This window comes from Sphaeramia orbicularis, chromosome 9 (assembly GCF_902148855.1).
Source record: "Sphaeramia orbicularis chromosome 9, fSphaOr1.1, whole genome shotgun sequence".
Lineage (NCBI taxonomy): Eukaryota > Metazoa > Chordata > Actinopteri > Kurtiformes > Apogonidae > Sphaeramia > Sphaeramia orbicularis.
The window spans coordinates 44,950,341-44,973,459 of record NC_043965.1 but is presented as its reverse complement, the minus strand read 5'-3'; the positions used below and the strand labels follow the sequence as shown (position 1 = coordinate 44,973,459).

Below are 23,119 nucleotides of genomic sequence, written 5' to 3'. Positions count from 1 at the left end.
CAGAAATATACTCAATCATAAGTCACTATATATAATTTACTGTTCACTTATACTCCCTTATATGTCCTATTGTGTGGGAGTGTGGGGCTGGACACATAAAACAACTGTAAATACTAGGCCTGTAACTGTACACAAAATTTTCGGTTCAGTACATTTTTGGTTTTCAAAGCCACGGTTCGTTTTTTTTCGGTTCAGTACGGGAAGAAAGAAAACCCCTCAAAATGTCTATTAATGCATTTATGAATTTTTTAAACATTTTTCCCCCAATTTTTGGACACAATAGAATATAGAAAAACAGGAATAATATAATTCTGCTGCTACAAATCAAATAAAAAATAAAATCAATTATTAATATTACTAAATGTATTTTTAGGGACCGAGCCGAAAGGTAAGGCCCTCTCACACAGTGAGAGGCCTTGCCTGCAAGCAAGGCCCTATTGTTTTTCGTTTGTTTTTATATTATTATTTTCCCAACGCCACTTTGAACTGGATTTTGACCCCCTAAACATGCTCAAAAACTCACGAAATTTGGCACACGTCAGGTCTGGCGAAAAATTTGATAAAATGTAAAAATTAAACCCATAGGTGCCAAAATGAGCTCTCTAGCGCCCCCTAGATACACAAAAACGGCCCTAGCGGCCAGTAGGAATGTCGTAGAAACATGAAACAAATGCCAAAATTTTTATCTCATCAAGCCCGACAAATCACACACTGACACTCATGACCTAACTCCAACAGGAAGTTCATAATTTGCCTTTCAAAATAAAATGCTCAAATTGCAAACTTCCAGTAGGAATGTTGTAGACACAAGAAACCAACGCCAAAACGTTTGTTTAATCGAGCCCAACAAATCACGCACTGACACCTATGACCTATCGCCAATATGCCTTTCAAAATAAAATTTTTAAAACTAACTCCAATTACACCGTTTGTCGTATTGACTTCTAAATAGTACCAAAAGATAAAGGGAACCCACCTCAAAAAAATGATCTCATTCTTTTTCCAGAACTGTCTTAGTTTTTTTTAGAAGCCCGCAAAGTTGCGATGTTTGGAACTCATTTTTAACTTTGGAGTTTTTCCCCACATGTAACATATCTATCCATTCACAGGACTCAGCACAACTCTCACATGCAAAAATTTTTGAGATAGGATGTACGGTTATTGATTTAAAGAAATTTGTTTATTTTCATACTCTTTCCGCTTTAGACTGCCATTTGACCCCCTTAACATGCTCCAGAACACACCAAATTTGCCATGTATGTCATGGCTGGTGAACACTTTGCACCAATATCAAAATTAACCCCTTGGGTGCTAAAATGGACTCTGTAGCGCCACCTTTGTACTAAAAAACACACAAAATCTGCCCTAGCGGCCAGTAGGAATGTCACAGAAACATGAAACAAATGCCAAAATGTTGGTCTGATTGAGCCGACAAATCATACACTGACACTCATGAGCTAACTCCAACAGGAAGTTGGCAATCTGCCTTTGAAAGTTACTCTATGTTTCTGCAATTACTGCTTATTCATTTCAGGCTTTTGACAAAAACGTTATACCTCATTAAATTCCCACAAGTCTGCAGAATCCAAAAGTGAAAGAATTTTTAAGATACGACCTATGGTTATGTAATAATGGCGATTTTTTTGAAGAGTGTTTAATTTCACTTTTCACAATGACAAAATCCCTATATAAGGCTTACTAATGCAGACCTGTATTTGTCTGACAGTAGACCAGTGGTTGCAGCTGTGGTCTACTGTGCAGATGGCATGGGTTCAAGCCCCAGGCAGAGCACTGACTTTTTTTTTTTTTTTTTTTTCCCCTCATATTTTAAAACAGGTTTTGCTGCATTATATTGTGGATATTGGACATTTTGCACACATTACAAAGTACACGGAGTACATTTTTTCAAAATACAACCCCTATTAAAAATAATACATAATGTCTATGACATAACTTCTTTTCATTTTTATGACCAAACGCTCAACTGTTTGTACAATGTTTCTTCATTCAAAAGTACTCTTTTTCACAGACACACATGCTCACACAATAGGGTTTTTCTGAAATAATAGCCTTAAATGTGATAAATCATCACTTTTATGCTGAGTTATTCATACAATTTCACTTCATTTTTCAAACTGATTCTTTCTCCCACATACAAAACAAATGCACATACACACAGTAGGGTTTCCAAAATAAAAGTCTCATTTAAAGGTGATGGTGGTTTCAGCAGAGGGTCCCTGGTGTTCTGTACAGATGTAAGGAGGACAGACACTAAAGGGTGGGAACTGGTTTGGGGACGGAGAGGTGTGAGTGGAGCTGAGGTGTTGACGGTCACGGGAGGCGGATCGCAGGGGAGAAGGATCGCGCAGGAGGCGGAACGCCTGGTGCGAGGTCCCGCCCAATGCTGCTTTCAGCTTTATTCAGTTCTGACTTTGTTTCAACATATTATATATTAAAATGTTCAATACACTTTCAAAAAGCCTGGCGTGCAAGAATTTTTCAGATAGGAGGTACGGTTTTGGATTGACGTCAGTTTGTTTGACAGGTGGTTTTGGAGTTCATGTCTGCTCTACAGGTCATTAGTGATGATCAGGTGCACCTGCCCTGTTTATGCTCCCCTAGCAACCATGTAGAGTCCATAGAAACTGTGTGTGTGTGTGTGTGTGTGTGTGTGAGGAGAGAGAGAGAGAGAGAGAGAGAGAGAGAGAGAGAGAGAGAGAAAGAGAGAGAGAGATTACTACTATTACTGATTCAACCTGGAGAGTATAAAAAAAAAGATTAGAACTGATTCTCTCTCTCATTCTCACACAAACACACACACTGTAACTGAATACAGCCTGTAATCAGCCTGAAATCATGAAATCAGACTGAAATCAGACTGAAATCATGAAATCAGACTGAAATCAGACTGAAATCATGAAATCAGACTGAATTCAGATTAACATCAAAGAAATCAGACTGAAATCATGGAATCAGACTGAAATCAGACTGAATTTAAAAAATCAAGCTGAATTAAGACAGAAATAAAAAAAAAAAAAAGAAATCATGACATCGGACTGAAATAACTTAAATCAGACTGAATTATGAATTCAAGCTGAATTCAGACAGAAATCATGACATCAGACAAAATTCAGACTGAAATCACTGAAATCAGACTGAATTATAAATACAAACTGAAATCAGACCGAAATCATGACATCGGATTGAATTCAGACTGAAATCACTGAAATCAGGCTGAATTAAAAATTTAAGCTGAATTAGAAAGAAATCATGACGTCAGACTGAATTCAGACTGAAATAACTGAAATCAGGCTGAATTATAAATTCAAGCTGAATTCAGAAAGAAATCATGACATCGGACTGAATTGAGACTGAAATCACTGAAATCAGACTGAATTATAAATTCAAGCTGAATTCAGACAGAAATCATGACATCGGACTGAATTCAGACTGAAATCAGACTGAATTGTGAATTCAAGCTAAATTCAGACAGAAATCATGACGTCGGACTGAATTCAGACTGAAATCACTGAAATCAGACTGAATTAAAAATTCAAGTTGAATTAGAAAGAAATCATGACGTCAGACTGAATTCAGACTGAAATAACTGAAATCAGGCTGAATTATAAATTCAAGCTGAATTCAGACAGAAATCATGACATCGGACTGAATTGAGACTGAAATCACTGAAATCAGGCTGAATTAAAAATTCAAGTTGAATTAGAAAGAAATCATGATGTCAGACTGAATTCAGACTGAAATAACTGAAATCAGGCTGAATTATAAATTCAAGCTGAATTCAGACAGAAATCATGATATCGGACTGAATTGAGACTGAAATCACTGAAATCAGACTGAATTATAAATTCAAGCTGAATTCAGACAGAATTCAGACAGAAATCATGACATCGGACTGAATTCAGACTGAAATCAGACTGAATTATGAATTCAAGCTGAATTCAGACAGAAATTATGAAATCCGTCTGAATTCACACTGAAATCACTGAAATCAGACTGAATTGTGAATTCAAGCTGAATTCAGACAGAAATCAGACAGAAATCATGACGTCGGACTGAATTCAGACTGAAATAACTGAAATCCGTCTGAATTATAAATTCAAGCTGAATTCAGACAGAATTCAGACAGAAATCATGACGTCGGACTGAATTCAGACTAAAATATGTGAAATCAGACTGAATTATAAATTCAAGCTGAATTCAGAAAGAAATCAGACAGAAATCATGATGTCGGACTGAGTTCAGACTGAAATAACTGAAATCAGTCTGAATTATAAATTCAAGCTGAATTCAGACAGAAATCTGACAGAAATCATGACGTCGGACTGAATTCAGACTGAAATATATGAAATCAGACTGAATTATGAATTCAAGCTGAATTCAGACAGAAATCAGACAGAAATCATGACGTCGGACTGAATTCAGACTGAAATCACTGAAATCAGTCTGAATTATGAATTCAAGCTGAATTCAGAGAGAAATCAGACAGAAATCATGACGTCGGACTGAGTTAAGACTGAAACCACTGAAATCAGACGGAATTGTGAATTCAAGCTGAATTCAGACAGAAATCAGACAGAAATCATGACATCGGACTGAATTCAGACTGAAATAACTGAAATCAGACGGAATTGTGAATTCAAGCTGAATTCAGACAGAAATCAGACAGAAATCATGACGTCGGACTGAATTCAGACTGAAATAACTGAAATCAGACGGAATTGTGAATTCAAGCTGAATTAAGACAGAAATCAGACAGAAATCATGACGTCGGACTGAATTCAGACTAAAATATGTGAAATCAGACTGAATTATAAATTCAAGCTGAATTCAGACAGAAATCTGACAGAAATCATGACGTCGGACTGAATTCAGACTGAAATATATGAAATCAGACTGAATTATGAATTCAAGCTGAATTCAGAAAGAAATCATGACATCGGACTGAATTCAGACTGAAATAACTGAAATCAGACGGAATTGTGAATTCAAGCTGAATTCAGACAGAAATCAGACAGAAATCATGACGTCGGACTGAGTTAAGACTGAAACCACTGAAATCAGACGGAATTGTGAATTCAAGCTGAATTCAGACAGAAATCAGACAGAAATCATGACATCGGACTGAATTCAGACTGAAATAACTGAAATCAGACGGAATTGTGAATTCAAGCTGAATTCAGACAGAAATCATGCAGAAATCATGACGTCGGACTGAATTCAGACTGAAATAACTGAAATCAGACGGAATTGTGAATTCAAGCTGAATTCAGACAGAAATCATGCAGAAATCATGACGTCGGACTGAATTCAGACTGACACCACTGAAATCAGACGGAATTGTGAATTCAAGCTGAATTAAGACAGAAATCAGACAGAAATCATGACGTCGGACTGAATTCAGACTAAAATATGTGAAATCAGACTGAATTATGAATTCAAGCTGAATTCAGACAGAAATCAGACAGAAATCATGACATCGGACTGAATTCAGACTAAAATATGTGAAATCAGACTGAATTATGATTTCAAGCTGAATTCAGACAGAAATCAGACAGAAATCATGACATCAGACTGAATTCAGACTGAAATAACTGAAATCAGTCTGAATTATAATTCAAGCTGAATTCAGAAAGAAATCAGACAGAAATCATGATGTCGGACTGAGTTCAGACTGAAATAACTGAAATCAGACGGAATTGTGAATTCAAGCTGAATTCAGACAGAAATCAGACAGAAATCATGACATCGGACTGAATTCAGACTGAAATAACTAAAATCAGTCTGAATTATAATTCAAGCTGAATTCAGAAAGAAATCAGACAGAAATCATGACGTCGGACTGAGTTCAGACTGAAATAACTGAAATCAGACGGAATTGTGAATTCAAGCTGAATTCAGACAGAAATCAGACAGAAATCATGACATCGGACTGAATTCAGACTGAAATTAGACTGATGAATGAATTCAAGCTGAATTCAGACAGAAACCATGACAGAAATCATGACAGAAATCATGACGGAAGACTGAATTCAGACTGAAATAACTGAAATCAGTCTGAATTATAAATTCAAAATGAATTCAGAAAGAAATCAGACAGAAATCATGACATCGGACAGAGTTCAGACTGACACCACTGAAATCAGACTGAATTGTGAATTCAAGCTGAATCCAGACTGAAATCAGACAGAAATCATGACATTGGACTGAATTCAGACTGAAATCACTGAAATCAGACTGAATTATAAATTCAAGCTGAATTCAGACAGAATTCAGACAGAAATCATGATGTCGGACTGAAGTCAGACTGAAATCAGACTGAATTATAAATTCAAGCTGAATTCAGACAGAATTCAGACAGAAATCATGACGTCGGACTGAATTCAGACTGAAATCAGACTAAAATCATGAAATTGAACTGAAATCAGACTGAAATCCCTGAAATCAGACAGAAATCATGTAATCAGCCAAATTAGAAATCAGACAGATATCATGAAATCAAACTTAATTCAGACTGAAATCACTTAAATCGTGAAATCACACTGAAATCAGACTCAAATCACACTCAAATCACTGAAAATAGACTGAAATCATTAAATCAGACTGACATCATGGAATCACACTGAAATCCCAGAAATCAGCCTTAAATCACTGAAATCGGACTGAAATCATAGAAATCAAACTGAAATCACAAAAATCAGACTGAAATGAAAGAAACCAGACTGACAGCGCTGAAATAAAACTAAAATAACTGAAATCAGACTGAAATAGCTGAAATCTGACTGAAGTCATGAAAATCCGAGTGAAATCCGAGTGAAATCAGAGTGAAATCACAGAAATTAGATTGAAATCAGAAATTAGATTGAAATAATGAAAATCAGAGTTAAATCAGAATGAAATCAAAGAAATCAGACTGAAATTACAGATATCAAGTTGAAATCTGACTGAAGTGCCACCCACACTGATGTATGAATGCGTATGAATGTTTGGTGGTGGTCAGAGGGGCCGTAGGTGCAAATTGGAAGCCACGCTTCTTTCAGTCTGCCCCAGGGCAGCTTTGGCTACAGATGTAGTTTACCGCCACCAGAGGGAGAATGTGAGAGTGAATGAATAATGGGTCAGTAATGTAAAGCACTTTGGGTGTCTAGAAAAGCACTATATAAATCCAAACCATTATTATTATTATTATTATTATTATTATTATTATTATTATTATTATTATTATTACCTCCACCAAGGAGGTTATGTTTTTGCCAGGGTTTGTTTGTTTGTCTGTTTGTTTGTTTGTTTGTCTGTCCGTTAGTGTGCAACATAACTCAAAAAGTTATGGACAGATTTGGATGAAATTTTCAGGGTTTGTTGGAAATGGGATAAGGAAGAAATGATTACATTTTGGTGGTGATCGGGGGTGGGGGGGGCCCACGGGGGGGGCCACTGATCAGCCTTGGCGGAGGTCTGCGCTCTCCGAGTGCTTCTAGTTATTATTATTATTAATGAAATCAAAGAAATCAGATGGCTATCAAATGGAAATCACTGAAATCAGTATTCAGGGGTAAAGCCGACAGTGTGTCCTTTGTCACCGTGGTGGTCGTGCGTTGGTGGTGGTTTCCATGGCACCAGCCCGTCACAGCGCCCCCATGTGTGTCAGTGATGTCAGACTGATTCAGGTTCCACATTCAGACCAGTACGACCTAAAGTGGATCAGAACCAGGAAAAGAAGAACACAATCAACTAGAAATAATGACAAATACTAATGTTTCCTTATATTTTCCTGTGGAAAAAGTAAAAATAACATGATGAAAAAGTTTACATCTATAAACAATTCTTTAAAAACATGTGAATAACATAAACAACCTGATACTTCTAAATATAAATCAGTATAATTTTACCAATATTCAGCCTCAGTTTATCATTTCTACATGTTCATTCTATCGTACAGATACAGAGGATCCACAAATACACACAACAGTTAAGAAAAGACTGAACATTGGAACAAACACACTGATTTATATTAAAGACAGTTCAGGTTCAGATTTGTTCAGATTATTAGGGACCGAGCCCACGGGGAGAGGCCCTGTCTCTCACACAGTGAAGGAGAGGGCCTCTGCCCGAAGGGCAAAGGCCCTATTGTATTTTGTTTGTTTTTTATTATTATACCGAATTTGACTGGAATTTGACCCCCTAAACGTACTCAAAAACTCACCAAATTTGGCACGCATGTCAGGTCTGGCAAAAAATTTTATAAAATTTAAAAATTAACCCCATAGGTGCCAAAATTAGCTCTCTAGCACCCCCTAGATACACAAAAACGGCCCTAGCGACCAGTAGGAATGTCGTAGGAGCATGAAACAAATGCCAAATTTTTTGTCTCATCGAGCCTGACAAATCATATACTGATACCTATGACCTAACTCCAACAGGAAGTTCGCAATATGGCTTTCACAATAACATTTCTAAAACTAATTCGTATGACACCGCTTGTCTTATTGGTTTCTAAATAGCATCAAAAGATAGAATGAACCCTTCTCAAAAAAGGGACCTTGTACTTTTTTGATAACTGTCTTAGTTTTTTTTTTTTTTATAAGCCCTGAAAGTTGTGAAGTCTAAAACTGAAAATTCAGTTTGGACTTTTCCCCCACATATTTTACATTGAAACGTTTACAAAACACAGCAGAAGACTCCTGTGAAAAAAAAATTGAGATACGATGTACGGTTTTGGATTGACAGCAATTTATGCGAGAAATGGTGGTTGAGTGAACTGCACTATTAACTGTATTGAGTCACATGTCCCATCTATAGGAGCCATGTGAGATGAACGTGCACATGCACACACATGCTGACAGCTGATTGGCTGAAATCTTCCTGCTCAAACAGAGTGGAGAGGCTTTTTTTTTGTTAGAAAGTCAACAAACAACTCATCATAACTCATATTTGTGGGGTGTCAGTAACAAATTATACATCAAAATGTAGGAAAAACTCTTCTTTCACAGACTGTTCACATTTTAATCTTAAAGTGTTTAGTTTTTGACCTATGGGTCTCCAAACACAACAACTGATGATTTTTCTCTCATTCTCTCCCATGTTAAATTTCTCACTCACATGTTTGACTAACTCCACCTTCGTACAGTCACTGCTGATTCAGTTCTGACTTTGTTTCAACATAATATATATTAAAATGTTCAATACGCTTTCAAAAAGCCTGACGTGCAAGAATTTTTCAGATAGGAGCTACTGTTATGGACTGACGTCAGTTTGTCTGACAGGTGGTTTTTAGTTCATGTCTGCTCTACAGGTCGTTAGTGATGATCAGGTGCACCTGCCATGTTTATGCTCCCCTAGCAACCATGTAGAATCCATAGCAACTGTCTGTGTGTGTGTGTGTGTGTGTGAGAGAGAGAGACTACTGCTATTACTACTACTACTACTATTACTGATCCAACCTGGATAATATAAAAAACTGATTAGAACTGATTCTCTCTCTCATTCTCACACACACACACACACCAAGGTTATAATAGTTTTGGATTTTTAATTATAGTTTAGTTTTAATTAGTTTTGACTTTTTTTTCTCTTATTCAGTTAGTTTTAATTAGTTTTTAGAGCAGGTTTGTTAGTTTTTATTAGTTATCGTTTTTTTCTGAATCCTTAGTTTTAGTTTAGTTTAGTTTAGTTTTAGTATTAGTTTTAGTTATTTCATATATTTTATCTTCCTCATCATCCTATTCAAAGAAATTAGTGAGGCGTGGATATGGGTTACCCTGGACACTTTATTTGGGGGTCGGGTTAGGGCGGCTCATGGACTGAGCAGAGACACAATGTACCGTACAATGTATAAATTCCCTATAGCAGGTTGAGGGGGGGTGCAATCCCTACACAACGTCACTGACGTGAAACAATGCGAAGATGTGCAAAGCATGAGAGATGCACAAAGCAGCCAGCAGTTAAACCAGATAGAAACATATATAACCAGCTAACCAGCAGTTAAAGCAGATAGAAACATATTATAAACCAGCTAACCAGCAGTTAAAGCAGATAGAAACATATTATAAACCAGCTAACCAGCAGTTAAAGCAGATAGAAACATATATAAACCAGCTAACCAGCAGTTAAAGCAGATAGGAACCTATTACAAACCAGCTAACCAGCAGTTAAAGCAGATAGGAACATATTACAAACCAGCTAACCAGCAGTTAAAGCAGATAGGAACATATATAAACCACATAAACATATATAACCCAGTTCCTCATCAGTCAACCACACCTTAGCAGATATCTCATCTCTTAATCATCTCCAGTTCCATTATTAGCCAACTTTGCTTCAGTTCAGTTCAGCTAGCTGTAGCTAGTAACATCAAACGTTTTTTATCATTCTAACAGGTTCCATACCTCTGTAATTGGATTAGTTTTCATCCTCCTCTTTTCTCCTCTTCTAAACTGTGCAGTTCAGGGCTTGGAAGGTCTTTTCATGGTGATAAACTCTCCAGTTTTTACCTGGATGCTAGTTCAACACTGACTGTCCTTTAGCTCTGCTCTGTCTCTGTCACTCACGTGCACACACACGGTACGCCAAAAAAAAAAACCCCAAAAAAACCCGACCCATGTATGACTACAGTAAACCCCAGACAGGACGGTGCTGCTTTGTCCCAGCTTTAGTCTGTATGTTCCAGGTAGAGTGGGGACCAGAAGACGACTGGAAACCACCAGTGACCAGACATGACAGACTGTGAAGTGTCGTATGGTGTCACCAGCTAAAACTGCTGGAGCGAAATAAATTAATTTCATATCAATCCGACATTGACAAAGACGAAAACGAAGGGAATTGTATCCATAATTTTTATACGTTTTAGTTAGTTTTGTAAGCTCACGATACAGTTTCAGTTAGTTATCGTTTTTTTCTTTTAATTAGAGTTTTTATTAATTTCAGTTAACGAAAATGTTTTTTCAATTTTAGTTTTCGTCATTTCGTTCGTTTTCGTTAACGATAATAACCTTGACACACACACACACACACACACTCACACACACACTGTAGAGTCCATAGCAACCGTGTGTGTGACACTACTACTACTACTGCTATTTATACTACAACTACATCTACTACTACTGCTATTACTACTAATACTACTATTACTGATCCAACCTGCATAATTAAAAAAAAAACTGATTATAACTGATTCTCTCTCTCACTGTCTCACAGACACACACACACACGCACACACACACACAGTAGGGTTTTTCGAAATAAAAGCCTTATTATAAATGTGAAAAAAAACAAAACATAAATCTTTCAAAAAAAAAAAAAACAAGAATGGTGTGACCAGTAACAGGTGGCAGCATGGGAGGGGGAACCAGGCCAGAGCACGAGGTCCCACCCAATGCTGCTTGCAGCTTTAATAAACATTAGTATTGCACTTTTCCCTGAAAGGTAGTTTCGAACAAACAAGAAAAATCTAATCACAGTTCTGTCAGTTCACATTCTGCATAAAAATAACAAAAAAATTCCACATGAAGTGCAACATTAACAAGAGGGTAAACTGGTATTCTGTTTAAACAAACTGAAGAGAAACACTGACAACACAATGAACCAAATTATTTATTTTAGGACAGAGAACAAACTGTTTAGGACACTGTGTGTATTTGTGTGTGCCTGTGTGCACGGGGGATTTTTTTTTTTTTTTTTTTTTTTTTTGTCGGAGCTGGGGGATGGGGGGAGCGCGCAGTTATATACCTGGGGGTGCGGTCCATAACTAACGTAACGAACACTGTCGTGAAACGAAATTTGAAACTTTACATACTTTCAACGTTCTATTTATTCCTCTATTATACAGCGTGTGTGACAGACAGACAGACAGGCAGACAGAGCTAGTGTCAGTGTTTTAGAACTACCGTAGCTCATAGGGGCCAAACAACGTCAGTCTTCTTAACGTCTCTTTCCTCGTTGTTGTCTTTCACCTGAACCTGAACTGATCCAAACTGGACTGGACTGATGGTGGAGGGTCTTCAGTCTCTTCCTTCCAGGTTCACATCATATTTGTTTTTTTTTTAACCTTAACCTTTACCTTAACTGCTATTTCATATTTCGGGTCAATGTGTGCTCCTTTATTAAGTCTGTGTGAAACTTGCGCGGATTTAAAGTTCCACGTCGAATGACGTCTTTCATTCCTTTTTCTTTTTCTCATCATACTGTGCCGTTTCGGTACAGCTGTGTACCAAACTGAACAGGTGTGTACCGAAACGGTTCAGTTCGGTACGTGTAGCGTTACAGGCCTAGTAAATACTATAGTCCTCCTACAAAAATGAGCCATACGTATTATTAATAAGGCCGGTAACTATGAACATACAAATGAATTGTTTATGAAATCACATATTATGACATTTAATGATTTGGTTACTATAAAATAATGCAAATAATGTATAAAGCTAAATTAAAGTTACTCCCCGTCTGTGTACAAAGGTTCTTCTCAACACATGAGTCTAAATATGATTTGCGAGATGCTTGTAAATTTGTTGTACAAAAAGCTAAAAAAGAGACAAAAAGAAGATATATATCTGTTGTTGGAGTTAAACTATGGAATGAGGACAGCATGGATTGAAGAATGTGTAGCCCATTTTTGATATTTAAAAAAATGGTGCATAAGGCAATTTTTGAAGGATACAGTTGTTAAGCTCTAATAAGTAATAAGTAAATAATTTATTTTTTGATTCTACATTAAATTACCATTAATATGGTGGTTAAGTTTTCTGTTTCTCTGGTTTATTTTCACCCTTTTATGTTTCGCTTGTTTGTTTGCTTGGATACATTGTTGTTGTTTTTTTGTTTTTTTCCTATATTGGATGCTGGGTAGCTGAATTTGTTATATAGGACAGGCATTAATATAAACATTCTGCTTCTGCCTGAGCCTTTTCAGTCATTAACCTGTTGGTAATGTTTGTAATGTTTGTAGTGTTGTTGACACTGGTTGTATTATTATGTGATGACTGAATAAAGAATTTCATCATCATCATCAAATTAAATGAACAAAATGCTATATTATTTTAAAAAAAAATAACTACCGTATTGAAAATGCTAAAATACTAATGGCATATTGTACAAGTCCTGTCGTATTATATTTACCTTATCATTTATTAATAATTCACTAAAATGCTATATCTGATTATGAGTACAATATTTAAGTGCAATATTTCCCTGGTTTGTAAGACCTGTAATACAACAATAAAAACTTAACAAAGCTTTTCTCAAAATTTCTATCAAAATTGTCAATAAGTTATTTATAGTTATATTTATAGTTTTATTCACATGCAGTATTAAGAAATTTTCTAATAATTAATAACAGTAACATTAATAAAGTCATAGTAAACATCATCTCATAGTCCCATCTATAATAATATCAGCAAGGCTTTTTAACCCTTTCATGCATAGTGGTCACTCCAGTGGACAGTTCTTCTCCAGCTGTTCTCTTGTATATTCATGGGTTTTGTTTTAGTTCCATATCAGCCAACACAGTGGACACTTATGCATCATCCCATACAGGGCAGTTCATACTGTTACTGTCACTATGATGTTCTTGATAAACCTGATCTGCACTAACATGTTTTCATTTGACCCCCTAAGTAAATTTTAACCGGTTAGTGATTAAACAGTTACTTCACAGTAAATCACATATAACACACATCCATTTGTTCATAGATTTAAAGGGATTTAATATTTTTCTTCATTGCTTGTTGGTTTTGGTGACAATTGGCTGGAATAATTCATACAGAATAAACTGGACGCTAACTGGCTCAATTTTCCCTTTAACCAGAATACACAGAGAACTCCAAAACATCATATTTATGCATAATTCAATTTCAAGGACACTTGTTAAGAAATTATGGGACATGGTAAATAAATTAGTGCCCCAGAGGCTGGAGCTAAATCAATAGATCCAAAAGAGTTGCATTGTTTTCATTAGATAATGATACAGTGGATGCAAGTGAGACCTTTAAATACCTACCTGAGCAGAAAGCTACAGAACCAGGCTGAAGCAAGTGCATTTATGATTTATAGCAGTGAACCAGAATCAGAGGACACTTACTGTATAATTCTGAGGTTATGTAAGCATCATTTGTGTATATTTTTATGGTAACCTTGTAGACTTGCTCATATAAAATCCAGTAAAAAATAAACAGCAGAGGAAAAAAATGAAGCCTCAGTGAAAGTTCAGCGGAGTGTAATGTTCATCCCATCCTCTCCAATCAAATAAACACAGACTCGGTCCACGCTCTTCACCAGCATTAATCAGCCGAGTGCAGTACCCGCAGTGGGTACTTGTACTTCATTCATGTGTACACACCAGGTGTTCCTCCTGGGCTTTCTACTCCATTTAACCGCCCTGAAATGGCATCATGGTCTAATAGTGGGGGAATGAACTCAGAAAAGCCATCACCACCATGTCATGTTCCGTCTAATCAAGATGGATGGCCAGATGAGTCCTGCGTCCACCTGTTCTGCCGAAGGAAGGGAGGAACTTTCATAAAGCCAGTCTGTGGAGGCCGGAATCAGCACGTAATCATTAGTTTGTTGAAAATGAAAATTGGGATTGGGTTTAAATATCACAAACTGAACAGGAGCAGGAAAAACTGGACACATGCAGACCTGAATACATCTGAAAACCAGTCACGTAAACACCAAGGCTGAAGCTGAGAAAATCCTTGGTTACATTTGAGAAACCTATTAGACTTCAAACTCCAGGAAAAGGGAAAGCTTCATTGTACAGAGTAAAATGTACACTGTAACAAATTTTACCATTAAATAACAGTAAAATACTGGCAGCTAGAGTTGCCAGCATGTTACTGTTATTCTACAGTATCTCTACTGTAATCTACAACTACAGTTTCTTACTGTAAAAAGTAATACGGTACTGGGCTGTACATAATGTACCTTTTACAGTAAAATACTGTTAGCCACAGTTGCTAAATTTTACAGTCACTACCGTATTCCAAGACACAATATATTACTGTAAAACATATTTAATGTAATATTTACAGTATAACACAGCAAAAAGCTAGGATTTTAACATTTCAAATTACATTTTAAAATACAAAACCATGAACATTGCAAGAAAAAGCTCAAACAAGAGGTAACATTATAACATATCACCACGTAAATTGACATGCTGTTTAGTTTAACGGTGTCCACTTAGCAGCTAGCAAGTATGCTTCATCTTAAATTAGCTGCATGTTTGCTACATACGGCTAACACCCCAAAATATAAACAGTACTATCACGTGTGTTATACTGTGCAAGTTGCATCCAGTTTATGGAGGCAATTTAATGTTTAATGAACCCAAAATCCCACAGTTATGTTGATAAAATCACAATTTCCTTGATAAATGAACAGCTGGAGCTGGATGGAGTTCTGTCAGTGTTGGTAGAAGCATCAGGTGACCTCCGTTACCATACTGTATGGGGTTAAGTCCAGGTGAAAATAGTCATCCTCAGTTATTTTCTCTTTATTTTATCCTTCTGCTTCGAAAAAGAACCACTTACCTTTGATGCAGCAAGTCTATAGTTAGTTCGTTTGATTGAATCTTTTCAAAATGAGCTGGTGGGATTTGATGCTAGATGATTTTGTTCAAACCAGTTCTGGGCGGACAGCAGTTAAAGAATGGAAGAAAATACTGTAGAATACTGTAAAATTTTGCAGTAGCTTACTGTTTTAAATTTGCACCTTAAAGACCTCATTATTTACAGCATTATACTGTATTTACAAATAACAGCATGATACTGTACAAAATTTACTGTTTTTTTTAACAGTAATTTGTTACAGTGTATAAAGAGCTGTGTAGAAATAAATGAATAAATAATTTGTCATTTACTGATTGTTTTTACTCCTATTCCACAACAAATCATGGATTGTGCCAGTTTAGTAATGGGGAAACTCAGATAATTTTAAGGATCCAGATCATTCTGAATCATTCACTGAACCCGTTTACATGCACACTAATACCCCGATCATTATCTGATTTCTGTAGGTATCAGATCATTCAAGAGATCATGTAAGCAGGATAATCTGATAGGCTTTATCAGACAGCAGCAGTAATCTGATTATGAGAAATCAGATTAATGCACCTGGATTTCCCCCCAATACTCCGATGTCTTCCTGCATGTATACAGGTTAATCTGATTTATTTAGTTCTTGTACATCTGCACATGTGTAAACACAATTAAAATGAATGAATGGATGAATGAAATCTTTATTTTGAACATGTCAACAGTGAAATCAAAACAAAAATCAACCAACAAAATATAAGTACTGGTACATAAATGATTGCTAAGCAAAAAAACAACAAAATCAATAAATAAATAATCATAATAGTTATAGTTAGTAAATAAATAAATAAATAAATAAATAAAATCAACAACAACAATAATAATAATAATAATAATAATAATAATAAAACAAATGAAATGAAATTATACATGCTCGAAGGAGGAAGGTAGGAAGAAATACAAACTTATGTACTCCTACCCCCAATTTCTATTCCTTATGATCACTATATAGCAATTATTATTTTGTATGAATATACAAAATACTACTACTACTACTACTAATAACAACAACAACAACGACAATAAAAACAATAATAATAGTATAACAATATCACACATCCTTTTTCCTATGTACACTAATATGATAATACCCATTTACAACTTATCCTACCAAATATTAATACCGGATATTAATTTAAAAAAAAAACCCAAAAACACCTATACATATATAATATAAATACATATAATATTCTATATTGTCCTCTATAGTAATATAGTAATAATATACTCATATATCCATATTTAAACTAGATATTATCAGCACATATGTGGCAAATCCCCACTATGAAAAACAACCAGACCCCCCCCCCCCCCATGCCCTTTCCTCTCTGTATTTTGTAAAAACCATTTGTTTGTATTTGTTTTTAAATTGTTTGATGTTTGGACATTGTTTCAGCTCCACACTCCATCTGTTCCATAGTCTTACACCATTATTGGATAAACAGAATCTTTTCTTCGTGGTTCAGCATCTTTGTATCTTAAAATTTATCATTTCCCTTAATTTATACCCTCCCTCTCTTTCCTGAAACATTTTCTGTAAATGGTTATATAACAGGTAATAGATTATTTCTGACTTTGTATAGAAATTGAGCTGTTTGGAATTCCACCATATCATTAAATTTTATTATCATTCAATTTTTTATCATCGTTAAATTTTATTATTTTAAAATGGTAGAAAACAGAAGTTAAAGTGTCAGAGTGAGTGAAGGATGAAAGACATGACAGATGTGGTTATTACAATTATCTGATTACTTCCAGATATTGGATTTTTATGGTCATGTAAAACAGACTCACTGATAGGATCCAGGTTGTATGAGTTGCTTGAGTCACTTGAGTCATTTAAGCCAGAGTTGCCCAATTTCACCATAAATGACAAATCTGAGGCAGATCAGTCATTTGTGGTGGTTCTTCTGTCTGTGAGTGAATCTCAGGTTAGAGATCCGAGTGGGGATTCAATGACTGTCTCTCTCTAACTCAGATTGTTGATAGATTCGGCTCCATCAGTCTCCCTCCTCCTTACAAATCAACTTCTTACTCTAATTTGTGGGACTTTTCACAGCTTCTATAGGTGTATGTGTTATTATTAGGTTATAAAAGTTGCAAGAGGTTTGTGGGCGATGCTGTTAGGAATTTAGATGTGATGTGTTTTCGAATGAGAATGTGGTGACACATGGACAGGTTGCCATAGTAACACGAGGACGACTCTTTACCATTGTATGCATCACCCAAAGTGTTGACTTATTTTTTAAAACAACAACCCAGATATAATTACAATGCTTTATTTAATGTATTTAATACTAACACTGTGTATTTACGACTTGTGGTGGTCCATACTGATATAGGAGTAATTTTTCGGTAACAGCTCACTGTTAGGTGCTGTACACTATTTTTTTTCCAAGTCTTTTTCTTCTTTTGACTTTGGTCTATTTTTGATCGATAATTTTGGAGATATTTTATCTAGTTGATTGCGTTTTTCTAGGTTAACTATTTTTTGTCCTTTATGGTATTTCTCCCACTTTTATATGTTTAAACTTAATTAGTTTGGCGCCACTTGTGCTATATTGTAGAACACCCGTGGGGCGGCTAGGGTGACCAGGTGCTTATGAGCCGAATGTGGGACAAGGAGTGTGTTTGTATGGGACAATGTGGGACACAGAACTGTAATGCTGAAACAAAGTCTACACATTTTTAACCCTTTCATGCATGAATTATGAGAACCTAAATCAAGATTTTTTTCTGGAGTGTTTTTATTCCTCTTTAGGCATGAAAAAAAAAGTGATAGATTTTTTTATGAATCTATTTAATCACAGAGTTACAAAAATGTTCACTCAGCTGGACACCATGTGTTTAGTTTTAGAAGCAAAGAAACATGGCTTCTCACTGGTTTTAGCAGACAGCATCATATCACTCCCATCCTCGCATCCCTCCACTGGCTCCCTGTTTGTTTTAGAATTGATTTTAAGATTTTACTGATCACTTTTAAAGCTCGAATGGGCCTGGCCCCAAGTTATATAGAAGAAATGCTAGTTGACTACGAGCCAGCACGCAGCCTTAGATCCTCGGGCAGAGGGCTCCTGGCTGTTCCAAAGCCGAGGCTTAAATCAAAAGGTGACCAGGCATTCTCCATCAGGGCCCCTCGACTTTGGAACAGCCTGCCCGAGGAGATAAGGCTGAGGAATCAGTAACATCTTTTAAATCACTTCTTAAAACACATTTTTATAGACTTGCTTTTATGTGATGTCTGTCCCCTTTTTGACCTTAATTTTTAATTTTATTTTTTTAATTTGATCCTGTTTGATAATTAACTTGTTCATACATCTCTCTAATTGTGTTGCTTCTGTTTTAGTGTTTTTACTTGCTTCGTGTATCCTGCTGTTGTGCCCTCTGTCAAAGCACTTTGTAAACTTTGTTTTTAAAGGTTCTATAAAAATAAAGTTATTATTATTATTATTATGTATTTACTGATATACTACGCGAAAACTATGAAATAAAAACATTTTTAATGCTGCTAATCTGATGTGTTCTCACATTTTAACATACCTGCATGGAGATAATATGCAAAAAAACAAACAACTTTTTGTTTAGAAAAAAAAAAACAAAATAAAAAAACAACCAAAACTGTTTATTTCAGTCTAGTAACAATTAGCAATTTTTTCCCTTTCGAACATGTTACTGCAGATCAGGGTTATTTACAGTAAAGTTACAGTAATGGTATGAATTGCAGCGTATGGGATGATGCACAAAACAACAAATCCATAAATATTCAAGAAAACACCTTTGATCAGCTGTCCACTGTAGTGACCACTATGCATGAAAGGGTTAAACAATGTCCAGCTTATAAATATGAATAACAACAATTTGATTTAGTTGCACACAGTGTGCATATTTTTGCACTGGGCATTTATGTTTTGCTTTTTTTTGCACAGGTTTCAACAAACGAAACAAAAAATCTACTTGTAAAAATTCAAAAGAGAAACCTTAAGTTTAAAATATTGTAATTAAATACTTTTAGAGAATCAGCTTTTTTTTTTTTTAATTTGAGCACATGTTCTCAACCCTCAAAGGTAAACTAATCTATGTGCAATAAAGCAAAAAGGCATAACTGACAACATTTTAACAGCTGTTTCCATTTCCAGTCAACCTAAAATTACTTGGATGGAAAACTTATGTGCATCCAAACACAGAACAGTCCAACATTTAGCATTCTAACACTATAAAAATAGAATGAGATAAGGTAAATATCCTGTGGAAATTTGTCAAAAAACAAATATCCACAAACATAACAAAAACATATTTTGTCACCTCAAATCTCTCAGTTCAAACTCCAAACTTAAAAATAGGCAAAAGGGAATATGGATCAAATCTACCCAAACATCGCAGCGTGTCGCCTCCATGTGTGATAAATAAATAAGTTTGACATAGTTCGCAGAATACCCTCTGTGAATCATCCCCCACTGCTTTCGCCAATGTCTTTTCTGTAGCTGCATTTTCTTTTTTTGCACAGAGTTTCCATGATTTCCACCAATATTTGCATGCAGGTGTCTGAGGCTTTTGCCTTTGTTTTTTGTGTGTCAGTGGGCGGAGCTCAGGAGGATGCCGGTGACAGGTTGATGGACTCCTGACCCAGTGTGTATGCTGGTTGACTGACAGCGGACACAGCCAACAGTGATTGTGCTGTCTCCACTATAACATGAAAGGCGACTGTGCTGCACTTTGGAGAGCCAGAGCCAGTCAAATGCGGGACATTGTCTCAATTTGCGGGATGTGGAAAAAATGGTCATAATGCTGTGCAGTCCCACACTCTCTCTCAGCTCTCCCTTTTCTCCTTCTCAGTGATTCCAGAGTCCAGAGCGTACACGTCCAGGTGCCCCTCCACTCCACATAGGTTGCCTCATGCCTGTTTAGCTTTTTGTTACCTTTTTCTTTTTGTTTGGCCAGGTGAATCTGAATGTCTTGTTTTCATTTTTCCTTTCATTAGGACTTATTTTGTGGTCTGTTTTTTTGATAGGCTAGCGGTGTGGTGCAGCTCCTATGACCCTGTATAGCAGGGGTGTCAAACTCATTTTAGTTCAGGGGCCACATTCAGCTAAATTTGATCAGAAGTGGGCCGGACCAGTAAAATAATAACATAATAATATATCAACTCCAAACTTTCCTCTTTGTTTTAGAGTGAAACAAGTGAAATTACATTACAAAAATGTTTACATCTACAAACTATCCTTTAAAACAATGTGAATAACATGAACAAACTGAATAAATAAGTGCAATTTTAACAATATTATGCTTCAGTTTATCATTTACAGACGTAATATTGTTAAAATTGCACTTACTTCTCTTAAGACATTTCAGGTTATTTACAGTTTTTGAGAAATTACACTTTGTTATAGAGTGAATACATGAAAATGTTTACATTGAGTTGCAAGCATTTGTAGGTTATTACAATAGTGTTTTACTGATCCAACCCACTTTAGGTCATATTGGTCTGAATGTGGAACCAGAACTAAAATGATTGTTAATATCTTCAGTGTAATTTTTGCACTCCATAAAATCATGCTGCGGGCCGGACTGGACCCTTTGGTGGGCCGGATTTGGCCCCCGGGCCGCATGTTTGACACCAGCGCTGTATAGGGTTGGCCTGTCCAGCGCAACGTCCTTATGTTTATTTTGCCGGTCTACTCTGGTCTTTTCTTTTGTTACTTTGGGCACGGGGTTCTAAAAAGGTTTGGTTCTGCTTAATTAAAAGCAGCTTGTTCCAACAGAGAAAAGAAGTTAAAACAAAACAAAAGAAATCTAATTCAATAAAACACGCTGGTAACACTTTACTTGAAGGTCTAGTTTATAATGCATTAAGCGCACATTCATGAGACATTATAATGCACTTATAATGCGTTATAAAAGTTATTACAACAGTTTATGATCATGTACAACAACTTATACCAAGGTTAATAAAGTATTCTAAGTGTAGGCATAATGTATTATAAATTCAGCTTTCATTATGTTTTATACATCCATACCAAAGTGACAAATGTTTGTAGGAAGAATCTCAAGTCCTGGGTTACGTAACACATTATAACCATCGTAACTGTTGCCACTTATAAAGACACAGAGAACTGCTCTGACATAGTTTCTGAAACTGAATAATGCCTTATAAATATCAATAATAAGTTTCAGGATGACTGATGATATTATAACACAAGTATGATGACTTACGAGCAGTATCTGCTGGCTTTAACCCTTTCATGCATAGGTCACTACAGTGGACAGTTATTCTACAGCTGTTCTCTTGTAAATTCAAGGGTTTTGTTGTTTTAGTTCCATATCAGCCAACACAGTGGACACTTATGCATCATCCCATACACTGACTTTCATACCATTACTGTAACTTTGCTGTTCTGGATAAACCTGATCTGCAGTGACATGTTTGAATGTAAATCAATTGTTATTTATTAGACAAAAAGTTTTTTTTTTTTGCATATTATTTCAATGAAGTGAGTAATTATTAGCATTAGAATATGTTAAAATGTGAGGAGACATCAGATTAACAGCATTAAAAATGTTTTTATTTCATTGTTTTCATATTACTTTCTGATATTGGGTTTTAAACACGTTTCTTTACTTCAAAATTTTAACGCATGGATATTTTTGTAACTCCATAGAAAAAAAAACTTGATCACATTGTCTTTTTCATGGCTAAGGAGAAATAAAAACACTCAAAAAATAAATCTTGACTCAGGTTCTCACAATTCATGCATGAAAGGGTTAAGTAAAGTGTAAGTCAAAAATTATATATCAAAGTTCTTAATAACTCTTTATTTTGCAAAAACAAACCATTAAAAGAACAGAGACAGTAAATAGAAGTGTTACATGTTGCTTTATACATAAATAAAAAATAATGTGGCAGCTCTAAATCTGTTAATTCAAACACATACTTTTTTTTTTTTTCAATAAATATGAAATCCCTAAAATAGATGGGTATAGGGACCAGTGACAAAACCTAACAAAAGTTCCCCACCTAAAAAAAATAAATTCCTTCATACTGCTTTGGAACGGAGGTATAAAACATTACGAAAGCTGAATTTATAATACATTATACCTACACTTATAATACTTTATTAACCTTGGTATAAGTTGTTGTACATGATCATAAACTGTTGTAATAACTTTTATAACGCATTATAAGTGCATTATAATGTCTTACGAATGTGCGCTTAATGCATTATAAACTAGACCTTCAAGTAAAGTGTTACCAGCGTGTTTTATTGAATTAGATTTCTTTTGTTTTGTTTTAACTTCTTTTCTCTGTTGGAACAAGCTGCTTTTAATTAAGCAGAACCAAACCTTTTTAGAACCCCATGCCCAAAGTAACAAAAGAAAAGACCAGAGTAGACCGGCAAAATAAACATAAGGACGTTGCGCTGGACAGGCCAATCCTATACAGCGCAGGTGCCCAACATGCAGCCCGGGGGCCAAATCCGGCCCACCAAAGGGTCCAGTCCGGCCCGCGGCATGAT

The 23,119-nt window shown here is 35.7% G+C and overlaps 1 long non-coding RNA gene across 1 annotated transcript; it reads left to right on the top strand.

The window, feature by feature from the left end:
* The first annotated feature begins 2,486 nt into the window (after positions 1–2,486).
* LOC115426477 (uncharacterized) lies at positions 2,487–21,728 on the top strand. Its single transcript, XR_003936348.1, has 3 exons — positions 2,487–2,556; positions 12,863–12,870; positions 21,717–21,728. It is a non-coding gene; the product is annotated as an uncharacterized LOC115426477 (long non-coding RNA).
* Positions 21,729–23,119: the final 1,391 nt, after the last annotated feature.